Source organism: Rutidosis leptorrhynchoides, chromosome 4, assembly GCF_046630445.1.
Source record: "Rutidosis leptorrhynchoides isolate AG116_Rl617_1_P2 chromosome 4, CSIRO_AGI_Rlap_v1, whole genome shotgun sequence".
Taxonomy (NCBI): domain Eukaryota; kingdom Viridiplantae; phylum Streptophyta; class Magnoliopsida; order Asterales; family Asteraceae; genus Rutidosis; species Rutidosis leptorrhynchoides.
In genome coordinates, this window is record NC_092336.1 from 603076219 (window position 1) to 603094221 (window position 18003).

General features: G+C 30.8%; 1 protein-coding gene and 1 long non-coding RNA gene across 3 annotated transcripts in view; both read left to right on the forward strand.

Annotated features, from left to right (window-relative positions):
- The window catches only part of LOC139903961 (glutamate receptor 2.7-like), a 119189-nt gene extending 101464 nt beyond the window's left edge, over positions 1-17725 (forward strand). The window contains exon 5 of the transcript XR_011778605.1: positions 17601-17725. The gene's annotated coding sequence lies outside the window, so the exon portion shown is untranslated. The remainder of the gene's footprint in view (positions 1-17600) is intronic.
- Positions 9567-10947, forward strand: LOC139904457 (uncharacterized). Of its 2 annotated transcripts, XR_011778806.1 has the most exons (4): positions 9567-9813; positions 9953-10002; positions 10418-10474; positions 10809-10947. It is a non-coding gene; the product is annotated as an uncharacterized lncRNA (long non-coding RNA). The 2 variants fall into 2 exon arrangements; XR_011778807.1 differs by lacking the exon at positions 9953-10002.
- Positions 17726-18003: the final 278 nt, after the last annotated feature.

Sequence of the window (18003 nt, forward strand, 5' to 3'; positions counted from 1 at the left end):
CAATGGTGGCAATTATCATGTCCACATAATTCAATAATAATCCGCAGAACTTCTGTCTGCATAATAATTCATTCGAGGAATGTTTTGCTTGTGTCTATCTCGTCAAACATTTATAAGAGCATTTCATGTATTCGCAGTTCAAAATGTATTTCAAAAGCATTTAATAAAGCAGTTGTAAAAGTAGCGCATGTATTCTCAGTCCCAAAAATGTAAAGAGTAAAAGGGAATCAAATGAACTCACGCATATAAATATTGTAAAACAGTTAATAAAGTATTTGCATGTATTCTCAGCCCAAAAACGTAAAGAGTAAAAGGGAGCAAATGAAACTCACAATACTGTATTTTGTAGTAAAAATACATATGACGTCATTGAACAAGTGTAGGGTTGGTCTCGGATTCGCGAACCTATATCCAATCATATATATTAATACATGTAATGGTATTCGAACAATTATATATGTTATTAGTGATTTTATTTGTTATTTTATATTATGTGTTTTATTAACAACTTTTTTAGATATATTTATCCTTATATAGATAATTAACATATATTACAAAGGTATTAATATGGTTAGGTTTTATGTCACAAATATATTTTTATATAGAAAATCTTTATTTGATATATTAATAATAATACTAATAATAATAATAATAATAAAAATAATATATATATATATATATAAATATATATATATATATATATATATACATATATATATATATATATATATATATATATATATATTTATATATATATATATATATATATATATATATATATATATATATATATATATATATATATATATATATATATATATATATATATATATAAAATAATAACTACCTCATAAAGCTTTTCCTAAAAAGATACCCGGACAGGGCTCGAACCCACGACCTCCCGCTAACCCTATAACAACCTAAACCACTCGTTTGTCCATGATTTTCTGAATTTATACCAATCTATCATTTATTAACCCATGTTTCTGTTTTCCTTCATCATCATAATCATCATCATCATTCAACCTAGATATCATCCTCATATCATTTCGATCACCTTTATGGTCATCATCGTCATCAACATCAAGTATTATTATTATAACTTTCATATCATCTTTATCATTATCATTATTAGTATTCTATGTACACACCATCATAGTTCTCAATTATCATTATCAATTTACCACCTCATCATCATAATACCGAACCCATTATCATCATCATACATCGTAACAACCATCATCATAATTGTTTATCTTGCCATTCAAAAATTAGCATCGTCATTTAATCAAATGATAACGGGCCTTGATTGGAACACATGGGTAACGACTCAAGTTTTAAAGAAATAAAACCTATATATACGTTCAAGTCCAAAAAGCCATTCGACCCAATAACAGAAATAAAAATTTCGGTCCACTACAAAAGAAGATACCCGGTCTTTTTCATCCCCTTCTTTTTAGCCGACAAAAAAAAAAAGTACGCTCTCATCATCATCATTATCCAGGTATTATCATTATCATACGCATGATTAGAAACATATCGTAAAGCTGCAGTTTAATTTAATGGTGTTTGATGAGTTTTAATGGGTCACAAATTGAAGTGGTGATGAGGTGATGGTTCTTTGATGGGTCGATGGGTGATGCTTGGCTTTTCGACAGGAAACAGAAAAAAACGAAGGTGTTTATTCGATGATGGTGGCGATTGAAGAAAATTGAAGACATTAAACATGGTCGTAATTGAGATGATCGAGCAGGTTGCAGGTAGTTCGTAATATATATGAATTTTGGGTTACATCCGAACAGTAACAACCGTGGTCGGTTAATAACTATGGTGTTCGTGTCGTGGTTGTATTGAACACAAGGTTGTAGTTTGGGTTTTATTCTTCAAACAGGAACGACGACGGTAGCTGTAACAATAGTGCAAGGTTTGCATCGGTTGTAACCAGGAAACATAAAGATATAAATGTATTAGCAATCGGTTAATGGGTGGCTGTGATGGTTTGATGATTAAATGAGTTTTGTTAATCGAAACAGGCCAACACAGAAGTGGATGCAAGGGTGGTTTCAATATGGTGGTTCGTGGGCTGTAATCACAGAAAGTAAGCAATGGCGTGTCTAGCAGCAGCAGTAAAAAAAATCGAACAACAACAAGCTTGTTGATTGGAATAGTAACAACCATTAATTATGGTTCAATTGATGGTGTTTATTGTGTGATCAAAAAATAATAATAATATATATATAACAGCTAGATCAATGATGATGTAACAAGGAAACAGAAGAAACCGTTGGTGTCTTGCTTTGAGTAGAACCGGACAGTAGGTTGGTGCGTAGTAGTGAGGATGGTGAGGTGATGGTTGTAGAGTGGTTCTTGAATGGGGATAGAAACAAATATTACTTAAATAGCAGCCTTAATAATCCATGCGGGTCCCAAAAAAATAATAATATAGGTGTGCAATCTTGGCTCGTCTACTTCGCAAAGGAAAAAAAAATACAATAATTGTTGATCTTCACGTGTCCATTAAAAGAATATAAAGGGAGTCAGTTTTCATTTCACTTTCCATGGTACCCACTAAGTAGAATAATTGTAAATGGAATTCTAAAGGTGGTCGGCCATTTTAGCTAGTACTAGTCCCACTTGCTAATGAATATTAATATATAATATTCTCATATTGAATAAATAAGACTTCTTGTTGGTAATCATGTTTGAAAATTTCGGCCAAAAAGAGAAGTAACATGTAAAAAGGTAGTTTGAATTATTATTTGTAGACAATTGTTCGAATATATAGCGGTTGTGTAGTTTATTAAAAAAGGTTGTACGTGTTTGATCAGAAGGAAAGATTAAGGAGGAACAAGCGAGCAATTGGTCAGCAGTTTAATGGTGATTCATGGTAATAATAGGCTGTAAACGGAAAGCAGACAGTGAAATATTAAGATAGTCCAAGGTGTGTTTGATAGTGGATGATGGTGTTGAATTGTTGGTTGATCAAAAGAGATATATATCATCTGGGTCTATACATATATGTATATACATGCTTTTAGGTGATGAGGGACAAGGACAGATTCATTGCAAATTCATGGATATAATGTATCACTTTAAAGTAATAGTATTCTATTAATAATAATTAATCAATAAACTACGATTCTTAATCCCATGGAGTAAATAGAAAGGAGACAATATGATACAGTTCAACAGCCGGATCCCTGGTTGCTTCTACCGACACTTTTAATGCGAATAGTAAATTGTACTCCGTTGATAATCAGTAGCGGATAAAAGTGTTAAGAAAAAAATCCCATATTTTTAAATTAACTATATTTATTTATTTTAGTCATTATGATATAAAATTCGATCATTAACTATTTAAAATTATTAAATAAAAATTAGATCAACTGTCCACGCTCAATCCCAGATAAAATATAAAAAGTTTTAATATTTAACAAGTGACTCCTATATACATTTTTAATAAGTCTAAAATTTATAGAACTCATTTTCGTATCACCGTTTATTTTAAAATTACATAAGTTTGAATTTAACTTGCTTAATATCAATCGAAACATCAAACGAGTATTAGAATCATTTAATATTTATTTTTAATATACTTTATTTATATATAGAGATATATTTTAAATAATAGTTATTATAATATCCTATTTTTATTTTATTAACTTTTAATAATAACAACATATAATATTTCAAATTATATTTCGAATTATTTATTTATATATACTTACACACATATCTATTTACAATTTATTTGTTCGTGAATCGTCGAGAGCAGTCAAAGGTCAATTGAATATATGAAACAGTTCGAACTTTTTGAGACTCAGTTAAATAGACTTTGCTTATTTTGTCGAAATCATATAAAGATTTAGGTTTAAATTTGGTCGGAAATTCCCGGGTCATCACACAGAAGCTGAAGACAAAGTGACGGGTTTCACCCAAATTCATCCAATTCTTGCTCTAGAGCTCGATTACGACCTCAAAACTGACCAAATCAAAGACACTAAACATGTAGAAACATAAACCCACAAGATTTAGACTCAAACAACATCAAATCTAACCATTTTGACCCAAATTACACACTTTGTAAAAACTAACACAAAAACTCAAATTTCTCAAAGATTAGAGCATGAAATGCTACAAATCTTACCTTGATAGAATCAGTAAAACACAAGGAACAAGATAGTAAGAAAGATTCGAGCTCAAGAACAAGGATTCTAGATTAGGGTTTGATTAGGTGAAGGAGATTAAGAATGAGGTGTTTAGTGTGTGCGGAGGATTCTGGAAACAAAATGAGGAGAGAAGCAACACTAGTCATCTAAATGGGTTTAATTTCCCACACTGTGCAACACACGAGTATTTATCAGTTATATCATATCTTTCGTTCATTATTTGACAACCCAAACAAAGTTCAAATTAAATAAACAAACCTGTTATGTGAACCTTGTCACAAACTGGTCCTAACCACATCATTATTTAATAATAAGCATTAAATAAAAATAAAAGCATATAATAACACCATACTAACTTAAGGGCAATTTAGTAATCTTACAGCTAGGCCCGATTGAGGATGTTACAGGTACGATCAATAATCTAGCTACTTTTATATTTCAATTTCAGTTTATGCGATTATCATTACAAAGATTCTTCGATAAGGTATGTATAGTTCATACGGAATTTGTACTTTATTTGTTTTTTTGTTGTTGTTAGATGTATCATGCGTTTTTGTTGCTTGAATTTAGTATATGTATGTTAACTATACAAGATATATAATTGACAATGAAATGATTGATTGTGTTTACCTTGAGGTCTTACAAGATATATATGGTCAAAGATAACCCCAAAATATGCCAAATGTGAGTATCAGGTTTTAATTTAACTGCATTACACAAACTGTATAACCCAGTCAAATTGTGATTCTTTGGCGGTTATGGACACGTGCTCCATTTTCTCAGTCCACGTTTTTGCAGTTCTGATTTTGCAACAACTGACTCATTCAGCAACTATAAATAACCTTCTTCTGACCAATAGTCAAATCACATTACACCTCTGCAAGTCCATCTATTTTACTCTCCAACTGTTTCTCTATCGTTTTTTTTTAACATGGCTAGCAATCAAGATGTGTTTACTCCTTTGAATCGTTTGACTATCAAAGCTGCAAAGAAGGTAAACTTTAATATAGTTATATATAGTTTTAATTTCTAAGAGTACTTGCTGATATAGTTTTAACTTATAAGAGTACTTGCTGATATATTATACCACAATTGTAGCCTTGCAGGAGGTAAACTTTGTTTTCCTAGGTTTGATTGGTCAACTTATGATTAGCACATGATACTTGCTGATGACTTACTTTATGGAAGTCAGTTTTGATATCTGGAAAATCATATGTGCTGGGTTTGCTAAAGATCTCCAAATCTCCTTGGTGCCATCTACAATTTGTTTGAGTATGGACAGGAACTGCAGCTACAGGGTTATATTTTTTTTATTCAGCGATTTCTTTTCTTTTCACCATCTTTAAATTTAAATACATCCAATGGCCATGATTCTGTCAGTTTTTTTATTACAGTTTTCAGAACACAATTGCAGGTGTGTTTACTGGTTGTTGGTCATCAGATTGTTGAATTAACGTCGCTTATATGTTTTTTACCCTCAAGTGTCAATTATATATGTATACGTGGGATCTTTACTTCACCTTTTACATCTACTTTTTTTGTTTCTTATTCTTATAACAGGTTGGTTTGAAGGGTGAGGCCATGGATGTAATCTCCTTGAACCATATGTCTTCGGTCGAATGGTTGCAGGGTTCACTTATCGTTCAGAGACAACAACCACTGACCTCTCACAAGGTATTTGCAATGACAAAAAGTCACATATGATGGCTATTTAGCAGCATCTTATTTTCCAAACTGTTGCTAACCTCTTTAACTAATCTCTCTTTTATTTATCTATTATAACAAACCTTATAATACATTACTCCCATTCAAAAAATTCTACATGGCAAATCCTACACCCTATTTAGTTCAATACCGACATAATCGTTCTTGCGAAACCCTTCAAGATACAAGATTACAGATTGAGAAATCACTCATCCGTATCACGACCCATTTCATTCAATTCAATACTGGAATAAATTTTGATAGTGCATTATTGCCTGCTACCTGATTTAGTTGTGATGCATCTGATCAATCTTTCGTGTATTCACTATTTTGTTCCTCTTTAGTCGTGTTATTTGTTGTATCTATTTGTGATATGTAGTTTAAGACCCAAATTTGTTTGCTGACACGTGTAGATAGAGGATGACTGATAGGCTTGATGACGTTGACTCGTGAAGTTTCATTGGTAAGTTCTACTTACATCCAGTGTTTATTTTTAAAATAATATAAAATATGGGTGTACATGTAATATAATATGTATAGATTTACCATTAACTTAATTCATTTAGTGCATTTGCACTGCTCCCTGGAATGCTTATAGGAAGTAATCTTTAATTTGTGCTTCGAAATGTTTTAGAATAATTTAATAGTGCTAATCGATATATTGTGTTTGAATACTACTGATGTCACATGGTGACTATTAGGGTCAAAAATGTAAGTACCGTATTCCTAGCTACTGATTTTAGATGGCTCATTGGATCTAATAATGGGTTAATTTTGAATTGATTAACAAGGGATTACCTATATTTTTCTTATTAATTTAGGTGACTACCTTAGTATAGGTGTCAAACATTTACTGTATGATTATATAAACTTTTTAGAGGTTCAACATCTATTGTATGTTAGTTCAGAAGATATATGTCTCACAATCATGTAACATGTCAATCGAGAAGTCGTCAGATCACAGTATCTGAATGATTACGTAACAGATCTCAGGTATGTTATATATAACGTTGTTGGAAAATTACGGTCTCACTAATTCCCACCACCCAGCCCAACAATAATAGTAAAGAAATAAAAACAATACACAACACAAGATTTAACGTGGAAACTCCAAAACAGGAGAAAAACCACCGGCCCCCAAAGAGAGAAATACACTATATCACAAATTGTTACAATGATATAGACGACTCTCTTAAGCCAACTACACTCTCCAAAATATTTAACTAATACAACTCTCAAACAAGAGTAAGAAAGAAAGAAATAATCAAATACTTAAAGTGTATTGATTGGTGCGATTTGGAATGAAGACTTAGCCCCTCTTATATAACCAAGTCACTCACCCCTCACATCTTCCTCCCACCAATGTGGGATAAACATATCTTCTACTAAACAAAATAAACCAACAAACGTATCACCTTCCATCTTTTCTCAACATTAAGACATAATTTAGTGATTTGATCGTCTAACCTAATTTTTTGTCATTGTTTGTTAGTGGTACAAAGATTTGTTGCACTTTTTGGGCGGGTTTTGCGTATATGTTGTTGTTAGTCGATATTATTGTTAATATTATTATTATATTCACGTTTATGTTTTGTAAGCTCATCTCTATAAGGGCTCGGTGTTTAGGGTTAGCCTATTAGGTTTGAGATGTTATCTATTTATATTCGGTATTAGCATTCATGTAAGGTACAATCAATTTATCAATGAGATCACACCTTAACATGGTATCAAGAGCTTAACCTAAAAATAAAAAAAATTAAAAAAAAAAATTGTCAGCCGATCGCCATACCACCGCTACAGCATCTAACAAATTTCATCATTATATCTTATTCATTCTTTAGAAATCATCTTTTAATCTATTTTATACATCTATATTTCAATCCATTCTGGGACCCGCCATTTATAAAATTAGGAAGACAAAAGAAAGGGATCACGTGGATGTTATTATCATACTAGCATAAAGCATCGGCTCGTTTCTCAACAAAGCTGCATACATCATCGTTATTGTAAGCATATTTTATCGATTTCTTTTATGATCATTAACTTCAACCATAAATTTATCATTTTACAATCTGTAAGTTTTAAGCCTTCACCAAATAAATAATCTCGATGGCCGCTGCAACCACACAGACCTACGATCTAAATTCTCTAAATTCAACTCAGCTCTTGAATATAATAAAAGTGCAGGATGAACTTTTGGCCCAATATGGCATAGCCCAAAATAGACCACAGACTTATTTCATCACTGAACCAAATTCCTTTTACCAGTCTGGTCTTTCTTCTCGAATTGGGTCTCACAAATTGGGCCAGAGTGGACAGCCTCATACTTTTTACATGCAACCCAGATCAAACAGTCAACCCACTTATCAAACCTCAACACCTCTGTTTACTAATTGGAGCAGTCAACATAGTGGTCCAGTAGATTGGAATATGGACACAGGTGCTTCCACCCATCTTACATCTAGCATTAATAATTTAAGTATAATTTTTAATTATTGCATGTACCCTTCGGTTGTCGTTGGCGACAGGAACAACATTCCCGTCACTAACACTGGTCATTGCGTGTTGCCTAATATCCACCGACCACTTTACCTTTCTAACGTTCTTGTAACACCTAACATTGTGAAAAACCTTATTTCTGTTCGTCGTTTTGCCCGTGATAATAAAGTGTCTGTTTGTTTTGACGAGTTTGGTTTTTCTGTCAAAGATTACTTGACCTTAACAGTTGTATGATCGCATCATCCAAACTGCTCCCCTGGTATGTGTGTAATTGTTCTCTAAAAATTCGAGAGGACCAAAAATTATGTGGGGGATATAGAATATTGAAATGTGATTTGATGCGACCCATGTATACTTAAATTGCAAAAAAGATATGTTAATATGTGAAACAATCAAACATAACTAAGAACTAAGCCCGATAAGTTTTCCGTTTGTAACTTGCAGGAGTTGTTTATGTAGAAAGGTATAGTGATTATATCATAGGTCACTAGGTGAGTAAAATCTATTTTCTAAAATTCTATGTTTGAATAATTTGTGGTGTTGTGCATTCATGTGTATATTGTGTTTTATGTGTGTATGTATATGTATATGTGTGTATCGATCTATGCTTATATGTAGCAATTATCTCTAAGGTGTATTTTGATAGCAGACAACACTGGTGCAGGCCATCTTTGCATCTGTAATACCCTTTGTGTGCGTTTCTTTATTTTGGTTTATCTGTTCAAATATTCTTTTATGTGATTTATGATCATATTTTATATAAACGACATGAAAAGTATCTTCTTTGGTTATGGGTACAATCTTTCATTGACTGCTTTTGTTTTTAAACATTGATTGTCAAATTTTATATATGAATCTTTGGTAAGTATATTACATGTACCGAATTTGTTCTTTAAACTCGCGGACTCTGGGGGTTTTCAGCTTCAGTTGGCAAATTTTTTTCAGGATGGAATCTTGTTTTGAATAAATCTATAATCTTCTATCTATCTACATCTACAATCTACAACACTATATAAATCGTGAAAATTAGTCTCACGTGTCAGTCACTAATCTTCCCTTAATCATCTAATCTGACGTGCTAATCCGGAACATAATCACAATTAACGCTAATTAACATATCAAATATACACGTTGGCAGCTCAATGAAAAAACACTAAGAATAATTCCCCCATCTTTCTTCTCCTACGGCTCCTTTCCGATCTATCTGCTACAAACCCTAATACATCAATTGATTCAACCTGACAACCGATGGATATATATTGCAATCAATCAGATGCGATTTGGTGGGTTTATGTTCGTGATTTTGGGGTTTGGAAGACAGATTAGGGTTTAATGATTTCATCGTTTGCCACTTTTCATAAATCCTTTCCGTTTCTTCGATTGCCTATTCATGACGTGGATGGGAATGTTTCCAGCGTGTTGGTCATTGACAGAGAATAAGGTACGAACTCATTTATGTTTTGCTTTGTTTTTATGTTATTATTATTATTGCTGTATTTTTAGGTGCTATTGATATTATGATCTGTTTGTATGTTGTGTTCCGATTGCCGATTGTTTGGATCAAATTCTTTCGCAAGCAGTTCCTCTGTTTATTTCTTTGTGCGTCTGGCGATTCGATTTGTATATGTAGGTAGGTTTGATGCTTAAATTTGTTCTTCATTGTGTGTTTGTCAATGTTTAATTGTTTTGAAATACCAGCAGAACTCCGATAACAAATTATAAATGGCGACAACAATGTCTTTTTGTGTTTCGTTGACATTATTTTCTATTTTTGTTGTCAAGATCATTCAGTTTAGGCGTAATAAATTTTGGGGTTTTGAGGGCTACTTAAAGTATTTGTTTTGAGTGAAGGTTCTGCATTCAATTTAGTGGGTTGATAATAAGGTTTTCATGGGTGTAATTAGAGTGGGGCTTTTCATCCTGTTTATGTTTGTGATATGGTGTATGTGTTTATTTATTTTATGTTGAACTCTTTGTTCTTTCTTCATATTGCAGGGGTTTTTTTCGTGTAGGGTTTTTTCATCCTGTTTTGCCTTTTGTGACAGGTTTTTAACGCAACCTGCTTTGAAGCTTTTGATATCTCGAAATCAACGGCTAACGAGGTGCGTTCTTATTATTTATTTCATGTTTGTTAATGTTATGCAGTATTGAATTTTCTAATTCGCATAAAATTTACTGTGTAGCGTTATTTGATTGAATAATTTGAATGATTAGGATATCCCCTAAAATTAGGCTTAAAGTATTTGAAATTAAATCATTTAGCATGATATGAATTAATGAAAGTCATGAAATTAATTCATACAAACCAGTGCATATTAATATTGATATAAAGTTAATACGGAGTTGTAATTACAAATGTGTTCAGAACCCTTCAATATTGTTATCATGTAAAGTGTCTATTTGAAGTAATGAAAGTTATTAATTGAAATCATACAGATTGCTGTAAATTTTTATCTTACAAAGAGATGGCGTGTTGCGAAAAAGAATGCTTACTTGCTGTAAACTTGGCTCTTTCAGAGTCACATTTGGCAGATATCTCAGTTAATAGTCAACGGTTGGAAAGCATTTGAGTTAATAGTGGCAGTGAAATAGATTTTACCCATCATTTTGCCAATATTTGCTTATTTGTTATAAAATTTAAATTTAAAGAAACACTTTTGTGTTGATTATTATATCTCAGGTTGATTTTTAATATTGTAACCGATTACCACAGATGGATTCGTTGATTTATACTATTTGAATTTGGTATAGGGTATAGAAGATATGGAATTACTCAAGTTCATATGGAAGAAGATGATTGGAAGAACTTTCTTTGGGCTTATTCGCAAGTGATCATTCTCAAATTATAGGTGAAGGTGTAAAACTTATTATTTTGACACCCTGGAAAATTATAATCACAAACTTTGCAAGTGAACAACTGAAACTGGCTATTTCTAAGTTCAGTAAAAAAGAATAAGTATATTTTTTAATTTTTGTTTCAAGTTTGTTTATCAACTTTCAATTACTGACTTTCAAATATAATAGTTCACTATTGTTATGACAAATGTGTAGCTTGAACTGGGTACAACTCTGTTTGTTGTAGCTAAATTTATATGCCAATTATATTAGGATTAATGTTGCATCGTTTGCGTGTGAACAGGTTAGCCTCTCGGCAATCAAAAGCAGCAACCGAGGCTTATTTAAGAAGAGATCATGCAACGGCACAAGAATTTGATCCTAAGGCACGAGAAAAATGGAGTACCGCTGAAAAGCTTAATGCTAAAGCAGCGAAGGAACTCCTAACCATTCAAAAGTGTGAAAATGATGATTGGAAAACACACATTTGAGGATATTGTGTCTCAAGAAATAGAGAAGGCGGATAAACAAAAGCTATCTAGGCCAAGATTGTTAGAAGTCTTACAGGTAACAAACAAATTTATGTACACTGCTTCTATATTTTCTCTGTGTGGAGTGCTAGATTACTGCAACAAATTAAAGTTAACAACGATTCATGTGTTATATATCATGTTAGTAACAACTGCTTCGAAGTTGATATAATTATACTACACAACCTGAATGGTCCACTTATAAGTAAGTGGGTTTGAATTGATACGCGTACGGGAGGCTTAGAGCTTAATTATAATTGTAACATAATTAAGGATGATGGTCAAGATATGGTTTTAGTACCGGAATCATACTGTACCGTACCGTAACCGCCAAAAATCGAAAATAAAATTATCAAAAAAATAGGAACCGAAAATGAAAATGGTACTGGTATCAGTACTCGATTTTTGCGATATTTACCCGTTGAAACCGAATTTTACTTTACGAATTGTATACTTTGTATACAATATGACCACTGAACTATTTATTCGTAACTCATTGTTAATATTTTTATGTAGCAATTTGAAGTTTTGAACTTTAAATATTTTAAGATGCAGTATTTAATAAAAAAAAAATATTCATACGATCAGATGATAGGAAGATACTCTATGGTCATGGGCTTCTACAGTTCGGCTAAAAATTTTCCAATCCAAAATATAACATGAATTGCTTAGATTCAGAATTAAGAAGTCGGTCACTTTTGTCTTCTTTGAACCATTTTTAAAAGGCTGTTTATTCTGTTTTACCCAAATAGTAGTACCAAACATATCTTTTTAACTTGCTATGTAATTTACAACGGGCTTTTTAAATTCTTCTTACATAAGAACGGTTATATATATTTGTGTTGTTTTGATATTGTGTGCCCACAATGTCTTAATGTGTATATATATTTAGTCGAGTAGATCATGAGAATACAATGATAATTGACAAGTAATTGCTTAAATTACACGTGAATTTGATTCATGAGAATACAATGATAATTGACAAGTAATTGCTTAAATTACAGGTGAATTTGATTCGCAGTTGGAGAAATTGTGGTTGTTGAGAATGAGGGGAGGTGTTAGGGAATGAGGCAATAAAGAGCGTTAGACTACAACTAATACCGCTAGACTGTCATTAGACTTGACGACACAGAGTTGTGGATCAACTCGTCAGGTACAGAATGGTTTGTTACAGACTCAAATTCGATTCTCTATTTGGGGGAAAATAACCAAGTGCTAATATTTGTATTTGAAATACAAAATGGTTTGTATTTGAAATGACTTTATCAAATTCGATTCTCTATTTCAAATACAAACTATTTCATATACAAAAAGGTTTGTATTTGAATTGACTTGATCAAAAAGGGTAATTTCAGTTTAAGATTCAAATTACTTCTTAATCTTCGTATCAATTATTTTGTTCATTTAAAAGGTAAAATTCAATTTTAACTGTTTACAGTAACATCTAACCTATTTGAAGAAAATATTTTTTATTACTTATGTTGTATATTGTCACAAAAAAATTCGAAAATATAATCTAACCTATTTGAAGAAAACATTTTGTATTACTTATGTTGTATATTGTCACAAAAAAATTGAATTTATAATGCCTTGATCAAAACAGGGTATTTTCATTTATAATTTATTTCATCATTGTAAGTGTATAATATAAGTAATCGGTACCATTATTAACGCATTCGAATACTAAATTTTTGAGCTGCCGTGCAACTCACGGGCTCTTAAATCTAGTTTTAATAATATAAGTATTCATTATATGGAATCTTGTTTTTCAATAAATTCATATAATACAAGTATTTATATTTTTTTGTGCATATCCCATCATATTTTAGCTTTGGATACTCGCTGAATCTTCTCAAAGCTGAGCAAGTTATGAAAATGAAGCCTTTATTAACAAAACGTAACCATTTGCCTAAAGAGCATATTCGTTAACAGTATCTATTTTCAGTCACTTGGTTTCTTGAACTTTTAGAAAAAATGTAGTATTTTTACTTTATTATGTTTTAAAAAATGTCCGAGTTAGATGTTTTTAAAAACTTCGTGTTCATGATTCTTAGTTTTTTTGTACAAAGTCATTAGTGACACTTTCTGTTGGCTTATATAAACATTTTGTTTAGAAATCCTACTATTTTATTGATCACCAAATTCGCGTACATACAACTATAGCCTACAGGGAGTGAGCTAGACATTACAATCCACATATATCTATTGATACATACATATATAAGGATCTCTTTTTTCTTCACATAGGCTGTAGACAATGTTAAAGAATAATTACTTAAAAACTATTATTTTTAATGTTGCTCATAAGTAGTCCATTGACTTACACAGTTACACATAAGTACGAGAAACACTTTCATTAAACTTTATAGGACTAAGTGGCTATCAAATATAAAAATAACCTGTTACCGACCCTCATTGCAGACATGCGTATTTGACTACAAAAAATGAATTAAAACCAATCATATTGGACGACAATGGAAATGATTCAAATACCACCAAGAATGTTGTTTTTAAGAAAGTCTTGAGACGTATTTGACTGGGATGTAAATGTTCTATGGTTAAATATCCTTTGAATATTTTTTGTACATCTCTAATTATGTATACTTATAGTACAAACTAAATTCATTTTGACAACTAATATAAGCTTAATGGATAAAAAGGATTAACGTTGAGAGTTAATGGTTTAAGGTTTAGGAATTGTTATTTAGGGTTTATGGTTTATGGTTTACAGTTTAGGGTTAAGATTTTAGAATTTATGCTTTAGGGTTTAATGTATAGGGTTTACGGTTTAATGTTTAGGGTTTAGGGCTAAGGGTTTAGAGTTTATGATTTAGTTTTTAGAATTTATGGTATAGAGTTTAAGGTTTAGGGTTTAGGGGGTTATGGTTTATGATTTAGGGTTTAGTGTTTAGGGTTAAGATATATGGTTTAGGGTTTAGTGTATATGATTTTGGTTTTAGAGTTTAGGGTTTAAGGTTTAGATTTTAGGATTTATGGTTTAGGGTTTAGGGTGTAGGGTTAAGGGTTAGTGGTATAGGGTTTAAGGTTGATTTAGGGTTTAAGGTTGAGGGTTTGGGGTTTAGATATAGGGTTTAGAGTTTAGAGTTTAGTGTATACGGTTTAGGGTTTAGGGTTTAGGGTTTAGGTTTTATGGTTTAGACTTTAAGATTTAAGGTTTAGATTTTAGAATATATGGTTTAGGGTTTAGGGCTTAGGGTTTAGGGCTTAGGGTTTAGTTTTTACAATTTATGGTTTAGAGTATAGATATAGGATTTAGGGTACATGGTTTAGGGTTTAGAGTTTAGGAATTAGGGTTTAGATTTTAGAATTTAAGGTTTAGGGTTTATGGTGTAAGGTTTAGGGTTTAGAGTTTAGAGTTTAGAGTTTAGGGTTGAGTGTGTAGGGTAAAGGGTTGGTGGTTTCACAATATCAAATACTTTAACAGGAAAAGATTTTGTAAATAAAGAAGACGAAGCGGCAATGTCAAGTTATCACAATTGTTTAACAGGGCAAAGGGTTTATGTCTTTTTTAGTTGAAAAGTTTATGGATGCGGTATACTAAATCATAAACTTCATACATCTTCTAAATAAATAAAAAATTTTTACAATCTTATACATTTTATTACAAATATAATGTTTCAACTCATTATGGGCTGACGAATTACGACGGAAGACTTTATCAGAGATGCACAAATTACTAACAACAAGACAAAGAGTTATGACATTATTCACAATTCATGATCATTTAACAAGAATAACTACATTGTCGGATATATGGGAAAATACAACGAAGATTTGAGATAACCATCCACAATTCTTAATTCAATCGCCTAAAACTACATCATGATATCGCAGATGATTTATTTAATTTGAATCAAAATTTTGTTTTTTTATTTATTCGTTAGTACATTATGACACTTTAACAATTTGAATCCCCTATAAAATATTTGGTTTAATGTTCATCATAGACTTAATAATAGTTCGTTAGTACATTTTGAAACTTTAAAAATTACAAGCCCCTAAAAAACATTTGGTTTAATGTTCATCTAGACATAATAATAGTTTTTAATGAATTATTTAATTTTATAGCTTAAATGATTAGACCTTTCAAAAATCCCGCGAAACCGCGGGTCTTTAAGTAGTATGTATTTATATTATAGTTATATTTATTATATATGTATTTATATTATATTTATTATATATGTAGTTTTAGTATATTTATATTTATTATATACATATTATATTATATTTATATTATTATACATGTTTATGTTATATTTATATTATTATACGTCTTTATATTATAATCATATTTAATATATACGTAGTTTTATTATAATTATATTTATTTTATAATCATATTTATATATACATATTATATATGCGTTTGTTATTGTGTTATTGATTTTCCCATATGAGTAAATTGGTCAACAATAAATATCCCAAAGTTCACTAAACCTAATATAAATACGTATATAAATAATATAAATATAAAAAAATATGTATATAATAAATCATAAACACGTATAATAATATAAATATTATAGAATACGTATATATAATACGTATATAACAAATATAATATAACTACGTATATAATAAATATAAATTTAACATAAATACGTATATAATAAATGTTAAATAACCAAATCATTGGTTATGAAGGTGGATTTCGCTCCCAACCGCCCCCAACCACCCCATACACACGCCTAATAACTTTTATGCAACACGATGAAAATATAAAAGGTTGCATGATGTACATGTAATATCACTTTCGACCTGAAAACTTTCTTCAAAGACTAATTGGATAATGAAAGAACTCACTTGTTGGTAAAATATCGGGTAAATACGTCTGAAGATTGCGAAAAGGAAGAAGTGGAGAATGAGATGAAGAAATTATGACGTTATTAATAAATATAAATACGTGTATAAGAAATATAAATATAAATATAAATGTAATATAAATATGTGCATAAATAAATATAATAATACGTATATAATAAATATGAATATAATATAACATATATGATAATATAAATATAATACGTATATATATAATATAAATATAATACCAATATATAAATATGAATATAATATAAATATAATATAATACGTATATATAATATAAATTATAATATGTACATATAAATATGAATATAATATAAATACGTACAGTAAATAATAAATATAAATATAATATTATTACATTTATAATAAATATAAATATAGATACATATATAATAAATATAACTATAATATAAATACATATATAATATTTCTAAATAACAAGGACCACTCACGTAACATTTGTAAATATAAATGGGTGAGAAATCATTGAAAGGACAAAATTACCCCTCAGTTAACGGATTTTTTAACAGCTGTTATAGGTAGGGACCACCAGGTAACATTTGTAAATCACAGGGATCACTCAGGTTAAAATATAAATTCAAGGATTAACGGAGAAATTTGGTAAAAAAACACATGGACTATTCAAGTAATTTTTTCTTTCAAAAATAAGCTCTAGCTCTATCTCATACGCTCCAGCTCCAGCTACAAACTCCAGCTCCAGCTACTTTCATCCAAACGCATCCAAAGGCTGATTTAGGAATATTTATAACTAGTCACATTTACACTTTCTATCCTTTCCATCAATATTTTTACACTTAAGGTCCTATCCCTTTGCAACCCTAGTCCTTTTTCCTAACATTTTATCAAGTTAACTAACAATACATATAATATGATTTATAACTTTTTTTTTTAAATATAGCCTTTAGGGATATGCCTAAAATTTTTGGACATCGTATGATTTATTTGCACACATATTGAACCATAATTCAATTACTAACAAATTGGAGGTATGCAGGGGAGAAGGTGATGAGTAACTTATCGAGATTTGTGGTGATTGTGTGGGTGTTTGTGGTGCTCGTGCTCACTTCGAGCTACACAACGAGCTTGACATCTATGTTAACTGTACAATAGCTTAAGCCAGTGTACACTGATATTAACGTGATCATGAGAAACGATGAATCGGTAGGATATCAAGATGGTTCTTTCGTTAAAGAGATGTTGAAAAATATGGGTTTTGATGATAGCAAAGTAAAAAACTACAGCACGTTTGAGCAGTACGACGAAGCCCTCCAAAAAGGAAGTAAAAATGGTGGTGTTTCGGTAATTATGGATGAACTTCCCTATAATAGAGTTGAACAAACTTACCATCAAGAACCGCTACCCACTACCGAGAATCGACGACTTATTTGATCAACTAC